Genomic DNA, 9,347 nt, shown 5'->3' on the forward strand with positions numbered 1-9,347 from the left:
TATTTAATCCCCATCACCTGTTTCGCCCATCCCCTTACCTACCTCCCCTCTGGCAACCATCAGTTTGTTCTCTGTTTCTTGGTTTTTCTTTCTCTCTCTCTTTGCTTTGCTCATTTGTTTTGTTTCTTAACTTCTATGGTGAGATCATATGGCATTTGTCTTTCTCTGACTTATTTTGCTTAGCATTATACTCTCTAGCTTAATCCATGTTGTTGCAAATGGAAAAGTTCATTCTTTTTTATGGCTCAATAATATTCCACTGCGTGTGTATATATACATATATACACACACGTGCACACACACACACACACACACGCAGACAACATCTTTATCAATTCATTTGTTGTTGGACACTGGGGCTGCTTTCATAATTTGACTATTGTGAATAATTCTGAAGTAAACATAGGGTACATGTATCCTTTTGAATTAGTGTTTTTGTATTTTGGGGGGTAAATACCCAGTAGTGTGATTACTGGATTGTAGGGTAGTTCAATTTTTAATTCTTTGAGGAACCTCCATACTGTTTTGCATTGTGGCTGTGCCAGTTTGCATTCCCATCAACAGTGCACAGTGGTTCCCTTTTCTCCACATCCTTGCCAAAACTTATTGTTTCATGTGTTTTTGATTTTAGCCATTCTGATTGGTGTGAAATGAAACCTCATTGTGGTTTTGATTTGCATTTCCCTGATGATGAGTGATGTTGATCATCTTTTCATGTGTCTTTTGGCCATCTGGTTGTCTTCTTTGGAGAAATGTCTGTTCATGTCTTCTACCCCTCTTTTTAAATTGGATTATTTGTGGGGTGCTTGGGTGGTTCAGTCATTTGAGCGTCCAATTGTGGCTCAAGTTATGATCTCACAGTTCGTGGGTTCGAGTCCTGCATCAGGCTCTGTGCTGACAGCTAGCTCAGAGCCTGGAGCCTGCTTCATATTCTGTGTCTCCCTCTCTCTCTGCTCATGCTGTCTCTCTCTCAAAAAAAAAAAATTTTTTTTTTAATTGGATCATTTGTTTTTTAGAGGTGTTGAATTGTATAGGTTCTTTATATATTTTGGACACTAACCTTTTATTGGATATGTCATTTGCAGATATCTTCTCCCATTCATTAGGTTGTCTTTTAGTGTTGATTGTTTCTTTTGTTGTGCAGGAGCTTTTTATTTTGAGATAGTCCCAGTCGTTATTTTTGCTATTGTTTCTTTTACCTTAGGGAATCTATCTAGAAAAATGTTGGTATGGCCAGTGTCAGAGAAATTATTACTTGTGCTTTCTTCAAGGATTTTTATAGTCTTCTGTCTCACATTTAGGTCTTTAATAATTTTATTTTTTTTCCATGGTGTAAGAAAGTGGTCTAGTTTCGTTCTTTTGCATGTAGCTGTCCAGTGTTCCTAACACCATTTGTTGAAGAGACTATCTTTTTCCCATTGTATGTTTTTTCCACCTCTGTCCAGGATTAATTGGCCATATACTTGTGGGTTTATTTCTGTGTTTTATATTCTATTCCATTGATCTATGTGTCTGTTTTTATACTGCTACTATACTTTTTAAATTACTACTGCTTTGTAATATAACTTGAAATCTGGAACTGTGATACCTTAAGTTTTGTTTTTGTTTTTCAAGATTGCTTTGGATATTCAGGTCTTTTGTGGTTCCATACACATTTTAGGATTATTTATTCTAGTTCTATAAAAATTTTTATTGGTAATTTGATAGGGATTGCATTAAATATATAGATAGCATGCACATTTAATAATATTTGTTCTTCCAACCCATGAACATGGACTGTGTTTCCTTTTCTTTGTGTCATCCTGAATTTATTTCATCAGTGTTTTATAGTTTTCAGAGTACAAGTCTTTCACCTCATTGGTGATGTTTGTTCCTAGATAGATTATTGTTTTTGGCGCAATTCTAAATGTGATTGTTTTCTTAATTTCACTTTCTGCTGCTTCATTATTAGTGTATAGGAATGCAACAGATTTCTGTACATTGCTTTTTAAAATTTTTTAATTAAAATTAAAAAAAATTTTTTTAATGTTTTTATTTATTTTTGAGAGAGAGGCAGACAGACAGCATGAGCAGGGGAGGGGCAGAGAGACAGGGAGACAGAATCTGAAGACAGGCTCCAGGCTCTGAGGTAGCTGTCAGCACAGAGCCTGATGCAGGGCTTGAACCTACAAACGGTGAGATCATGACCTGAGCCAAAGTCAGACGCTCAACCAACTCAGCCACCCAGGTGCTCCTGTACATTGATTTTATATCCTGGGACTTTACCATATTCACTAATCAGTTCTAATGGTTTTTGGTATAGTTTTTAGGGTTTTCTGTTTTTAATATCAGGTTATCTACAAATAGTGAGCATTATACTTCCTCCTTATCAGTTTGGATACCTTTTATTTGTTTTAGCTGTCCAGTTGCTATGGCTGGGATTTCCAATTCTGTGTTGAATGAAAGTGGTGAGACTGAGCATCTTTGTCTTGTTTCTGATCTTAGAGGGAAAGCTCTCAGCTGTTCCCCATTAAGGATTATGTTAGCTGTGAATTTTTAATATATGATATATGGCTATTATTATGTTGAGGTTTGTTCCCTCTAAATCTACTTTGTTGATTTACACTTTAAAAAGATAATACAATGAACTTTGTTGAGGGTTTTTTTTTTTTTTTAATCATGAATGGATGTTGTACTTTGTCAGGTGCTTTTTCTACATCAGTTGAATGTTTCTGGGAATATCCATTTCTTCTAAGTTGTCCAATTTGTTGGCATATAGATTTTCATAATATTCTCTTATAATTGTATTTCTTTGGTGTTGGTTATTTCTCTTCTTTCATTAGTGATTTTATTTATTTGGATTCTCTCTTTTTCATTTGTTTGGCTAGAGGTTTATCAATTTTGTTGACCTTTTCAAAGAACTAGCTCTTGACTTTATCATTCTGTTATATTGGTTTTTTGTTGTTATTGTTTCTATATCATCTATTTCTACTCTAATCTTTATTATTTCCTTCCTTTGTCTGAGTTTGAATTTCTTTGTTTTTCTTTTTTGGCTCCTTTAGGTATATGGTATTGTTGTTCATTTGTGATTTTTCTCGCTTCTTGAGTTAGGTCTGTTTTGCTGTAAACTTCCATCTAGAACCATTTTTACTACATCCCAAAGATTTTGGATTGTTGTGTTTTCATCTTTGTTTGTTTCCTTGTAATTCTGATTTCTTCTTTGATTTCTTGGCTGACCCATTTATTCACTGGTTAGTAGCATGTTATTTAACCTCCATGTGTTTGTGCTCTTTTCACGTTTTTTTCTTGTGATTGATTCATAGTATCGTGGTCAGATGAGATTCATGACATGACTTTGAATTTTTTTTAGTTTGTTGAGACTACCATTTATTTTTTAAAAATCTGTGATCTCTAAGGTAGTTTTAAATTTGGAATGGAAAATACCCTGTAAACAGCATTTAAAATGTAATATTTTTCTGTGACTACTTTTTTTTTTTTACATATCCCTAAAATGCCTGGAAAATACATAGGTTAAGCATTTTGAACATTATTAGATATCCTAAACTTCTGATAAATATTTCAAAAAACAGATAGTTCAGAGATAGAGGAGTCCAACCAGAATAACTGGATTTTTAAAATAAGCTAATGTGATATAGAGTAACTGCTTAATTATTTAGACTGGATGGACAGACAGGGCATATAAGGAGGTAACATGAGGCATTTATCATAGGTAAACAAGTATATTCCATGTATCTGTACACTTTAAAAAAATAATACAATGAACATCTGTGCCCCTGCCACCAAACTCAGTGGATAAAATATTTATAGTAATCTAGAAGGTCATTACATGTTCTTTCTTGGTACCATTTTCCCTGTAACACCCTCCGTGATCTCCCTGAAGTAACCATGATCTTGAATTTTGTGTTAATCATTACATTGATTTTCTTTAAAATTTACATTTGTAAATAACACTTCATAACATATTGGTTCGTCTGTTTTAGAAATTTCCTTAAATGGAATCAGATTTTTTTTTTGTTACATAATTCTTAGCTTTAACTTTAGGCTTTTGAAAATCACTCATGTTAATATAGTTGTAATAATTTATTTTTCTGCTGTAGACTATTCCATACCTTTATTTGTCCATTTGATTATATGGGCAAAGCTGTTTGACTTTGTAGATGTCTTCTGGTTCCGATGAAAGTATTTCTTGAGGGCAGGCATTCTAAGTCCTTTTGGTTTTAAAACCTTTTGGAAATATTGTGAGTCTATGGTCTCCCATTGTTTTTAAAAGTATAACAAATGAACAGGGTTACAGAGAAATTGCAAAGAAACAGATGCAAAGAAAACAAATTGAACTAGAGTCATTAAGATATTATGCACTTGAAAATTGTTGAGATAGTAGATTTGAAAAGTTCTAGGAGCACCTGGGTGGCTCAGAGGGTTGAGCATCTGACTTGTGATTTTGGCTCAGCTCATGATATCATGGTTCTTGAGTTTGAGCCTTGCATTAGGCTCTGTGCTGACAGAGCAGTCTGCTTGGGATTCTGTCTCCTTCTCTCTCTGCCCTTCCCCTACTCATGATGTGTCTCTCTCCCAAAATAAATAAATAAGTAAACTTAGAAAAAAGTTCTCAACACACACATACCTGCAGAGGTAATCATGTGAGGTGATGGATGTATAATTGTGATAATCATTTTGCAGTATATATGCATATCAAATCCTCTCATTGTACACCTCAGACTCATACAATGTTATATGTCAATTATATCTCAAAAATCTGGAAAACATAAAAGCAAATCTTCAAAAAGAAATAGACATACTCTTTTATTAGGATACTAAATAGCAAGATCTATCAGTAGATAAGAGATATAACTTTGAATTAGTGATAAGCATATAAGAAATTTTAGTCTGTTAATGGAATTGACAATATCTATGATTTTTATTGGTTACAAAGTCTCCAGTCTTGCTAATAATATTGTCATATGTTGCCTACATTCATATTCAAAGGAAATGCTTATTTTCAGTTAGAAGTTGGTCACATTAAATTTGTAACTTTTTTTTCATTCAAGTTATCAGACCCTATGAATTCTATTTCTAGAACCTTTGGGGATCTGCGTACTGGAAGTTATGAACCACTGCTCTAGTGGAATTGTCATAAGATATGAACATATTTATTTTTACTAAACAATACCAAACAAATTCTCTTACAAAATTTATACTCTTAATCACTCTATATGAGTTTTTTTCTGATCAATTTTTAATTATTGCCCATTTGTTTTAATGAATGTAACCAATAGGAATCAGTTAAAGGGTGGAAGAAATTGTATGAGGTGGGCAAAGGCGATAATCCACTTGATGGTGTTCCTGCATGATTTTGTCCGAAGGTCAGGCTCATGCAGATCTGCAGAAGGAAGCAGGAAAAGTGGATCCAGTGCTGTCCCAACTGAGCAGGAAGGACATAGCTCTGAACGTAGACTCGATGCTTTCATTTTGGGGACATTCCTGGGTAAGTACTTTTCTTAGGACTGTTATATTCTGAGGCCACTAGATGGTGGTATAGACTACTTTTACTTCATTAAATTCTCAAATTGTGCTATTTTTCTTGTAATTTTTGGGTTCTGTAACTTAAGTGGTAGGTACTTGGAGTTAGTATATAATTCTTTTCTTATGGGATTATGTACTAGAGAGAAAACTTTAATAAAGATGAATTACTATCCTAACTTTTATTAATTGCTTTATTAATATAAAAATGGTAATAAAATATTAACTCAGCTTTCAGAATGTTCCTTAACAAGTATCCTGCTCATATTAGTGAATATTACTAAACACCTCTTGTGTGTCAAACATTGGGTTAGATGTTGCTGAGAAGGAAAAAGACTGGATGCCTCTTCTTGAGCTTCTCGACGTGTCTTGATATTTCTGTATCAGCCTGTTGCTACTAGTCTTCCAAGAATAAGTTGCAGGAAAGATTTGTGAACAGCTCAATATTAAATATAGTGTGAATTCACTTAATGTTTCTATTGATAAATTATTTTTATTACTAAAACACATAAAATGAGTTAAGTATATATTCCATTATGTCCTTTATAAATATATTAATTGGCTTGCTTTATGCTTCACGTTTGAGAATGAATTCTAGTACTGAAGACATTTTAAAACCTCTTATTAATAAATGCAATTATTTCCTAAAATAGGCTTTGCAAACCTATTGCTTTGAATGATCCTTGTGCCTCACAACTGTAGTTGGGGAGAGAGGTTATGAGGGAAGTATTTATGGACTTTCACTGTATATTTAAGATTTGTATCACTAAATATGGCAAGTTTACTTCCTCAGTGTAAGTTGAAGCACCTTTTAGCATTATGGAATTCGGGTATTTAATTTATGACAGATCTTTTTTCAAGAAGTTCCTCTTCTAAGTGAACACCCATTATCCGGTGCTCACCAGGGTATTTACCTTCACCTCCACAAGTTGTCATAGACACTTACAAGCCACGTAATTAATTTACTTTTTGCTCTGTTTTGGCTTTACTTGACTATCATTGATTGTTTTTGGAAAATCTTTATAATTTTTTGTTTTGTTTATTCTCACTATTGTATTAAGGATTGCAGCATTAATTGCAAGGGTCTTGTAGGGTGTGTCCAAACAGTGGGGGCCTGTTTTCTCTTTTGTCCTTGTTAGGTCCTTCAGGATGTTATTGAGGTTTTTCCCAAACTCACTTTATGATCTAACTTCAAATGTCCCTCTATCTCTTGTGAAGGTTGACAGACACATAGTTTATGGGAAATCAGCTCTATTCAGATTAAAATCTCCTCTATAAAATGTCCCAAGTTGATTTCTCAAGATAGCTTAATAGTGCACCTAGAAACAGGCTTACTATTTAAGATGATTTTCTTCTTATATAAGGACCCTGGGGCACCTGGGTGGTTCACTGCATTGAGCGTCTGACTCTTGGTTTTGGCTCAGGTCATGATCTTGTGGTTTGTGAGTTTGAGCCCTGGGTTGGGCTCTGTGCTGACATCATGGAGCCTGCTTGGGATTCTCTCTCTCTTTCTGTCTGTCTGTCTCCCTCCCTCAGAATAAATAAACTTTAAAAAAAGTTGTTTTTTTAAACCTTTACACTAAAATTATAGATGAATTAACATAGTATTCTTGAATTTCTTAACATGAACAATGTATATAGCTCCCTAAATTGTGGGAAACATTCTATGTGCTTTAGTGGAGATTTATACTTTCCTTCAAAAATGGCTTATCCAGCTTTTATAGATTTATCTGTGGACACTTTATATTTTTGTTGGTGTTGTGAGATGCTTTTTAAAGTGCATTTTCTGAACAGGAGCACCTGTGTGGCTCAGTCTGTTAAGCGTCTGACTCTTGATTTTGGCTCAGCTATTGGTCTCATGGTTCATGAGTTCAAGCCCCCACGTCTGGCTCTGTGCTGGCAGTGTGGAGCCTGCTTGGGATTTTGTCTCTCTCTCTTTCTGCCCCTCCTATGGTGTCTCTCTCTCTCTCTCTCTCAATATAAATGAAAATCTTAAAAAAAGGTGCATTTTCTAAACATCTGTAACTGCTATAAAAAACCTTTTGAACTTTGTCTATTGATGGTGTGTTTAGTAGCCTTGCTATAGCCTCAGTTTAAATTTAAGGCTTTTTTAATAGTTTTTTTTCTCACTTCCTAGGTAAACCTTATTTCCAGATAATAATGACAATTTTGTTTCTCCCTTTCTAATCTTTATACTTCCTCTCCTTTCCTTCCCCCTGAAGGGGTTCAGAACAAGTCTCCCCAAAATGTGCCACTTTAGCATGGGGACAGTTTTGCATTAAAGCTAATGGAGACCCTGAGGACTAAGGAGAAACTTTTGTCCCTCTCTTAACTACCTAGAAGAATCTAAATTGGGAGTCTTTCCCAAAATAAGAACTATTCCTGGAGATGAATTTTGTATGAGTGATTCATGTATGGCAGGGCAAACATCTAATTACCAAATATCTGCCTTTCTTATTGCCCTATGAATTGCCCTCTTCCCCTTTGAAGCCCCAGGCCCCTATCCCATTCCCTAGGATGGTGTATATACCTAATTTTATTTTTCTGTCTTTGGACTTCTCATGTATATGGAGCTCCTATAGGTATGAAATTAAATTTTATTTTCTTTTGTTAACCTGTCTCATGTCAGTTTAATTCTCAGATCAGCTGGAAGAATCTTAAGGTTGAAGAAAATTTTTCTGCCTACACTTCTCTCCTTTTTTTCTCTTTCTTATTTCCTCCCTTCCCTTCCTATTTTCTCTTTTACTTCTTCTTTTTATTTTTTCTTTCTTGTCTCTCCTTTCTCTCTCTTTTCTTTTTTCCTCTCTTTCCTTCTCCCTCCCCCCTTCTTCTCCCTTTTTTTCTTCCTCGTCTCTCTCACTCTCTCTGTATTGTGCTGTGTAGGATTTTTGTGCAATGTTGAATTTGTTTGGAACTTTAAAGGAAAAAGGGAACTTATTAGTTACAAGTTTTTGATCGATACCATTTATCAAGTTAAAGAAGTTTTCTTTTGTTTCTAGTTTGCTAAGGTTTAAAAACATTATGAATGGGGCTGAGTGGCTTCTTGGGTTAAGCATCTGACATCAGCTCAGGTCATGATCTCACAAATTGTGAGTTTGAGCCCTAACAGCTCAGAGCCTGAAGCCTGCTTCAGATTCTCTCTCTTTGTGCTACTCCCCCACTTGCTCTGTCTCTCTGTCTTTCAAAAATGAATAAACGTTAAAAGAATTATGAATGCTTGTTGGATTTGATCAAAAGCTTTTCCTGAATTTACTAAAATAATTGTTTTTATCCTTTAATTGATATTGCAGTGAATTATGTTAAAATGTTTTCTAGTGTTAAAACATCCTTGCATCCCTGGGATAAACCCTACCTAAGTGTTCAGTATTATTATTTTGTAGATGGTTAGATTCTGTTTGCTAGTATTTTATTTATAATTTTTCAGTTTACATGTATGAGATTGGCTCATAATTTTTTTTCTTTCTTATACTGTCCTTGTTCATCTTTGGCTTCAGTGTTTTATCAGGCTTATAAAAAGAACCGGAGGACCTTCCAACCCTTTTTTTTATTTTATAAAACAATTTGTGTATGGTAGGGGTTACCCATTCTTTTTTGTTGTTGTTGATATTTTTTTTCTTTTTGTCAAGTTGGTTTCCATATAACACCCAGTGCTTTTCGCCACAAGTGCCCTCCTCCATGCCCATCACCTCCCTTCTCCTCTCCCCCACCCCCATCAGCTCTCAATTTGTTCTCAATATTCCAGAGTCTCTTATGGGTTGCCTCCCTCTCTCTCCCCAACTACTTTTCCCCCTTCGCCTCCCCCATGGTCCTCTGTTAAGTTTCTCCTG

At 34.8% G+C, this 9,347-nt stretch overlaps 1 long non-coding RNA gene across 1 annotated transcript in view; it reads left to right on the top strand.

Moving 5' to 3' along the window:
- The window catches only part of LOC115276633, a 44,761-nt gene that overhangs the window by 6,156 nt on the left and 29,258 nt on the right, over window positions 1-9,347 (top strand). Inside the window, exon 2 of the long non-coding RNA XR_003902033.1 lies at window positions 5,364-5,485. This is a non-coding gene — a long non-coding RNA (uncharacterized LOC115276633). The remainder of the gene's footprint in view (window positions 1-5,363; window positions 5,486-9,347) is intronic.

The sequence above is a fragment of the Suricata suricatta genome, chromosome 13, assembly GCF_006229205.1.
Source record: "Suricata suricatta isolate VVHF042 chromosome 13, meerkat_22Aug2017_6uvM2_HiC, whole genome shotgun sequence".
NCBI classification, from domain to species: domain Eukaryota; kingdom Metazoa; phylum Chordata; class Mammalia; order Carnivora; family Herpestidae; genus Suricata; species Suricata suricatta.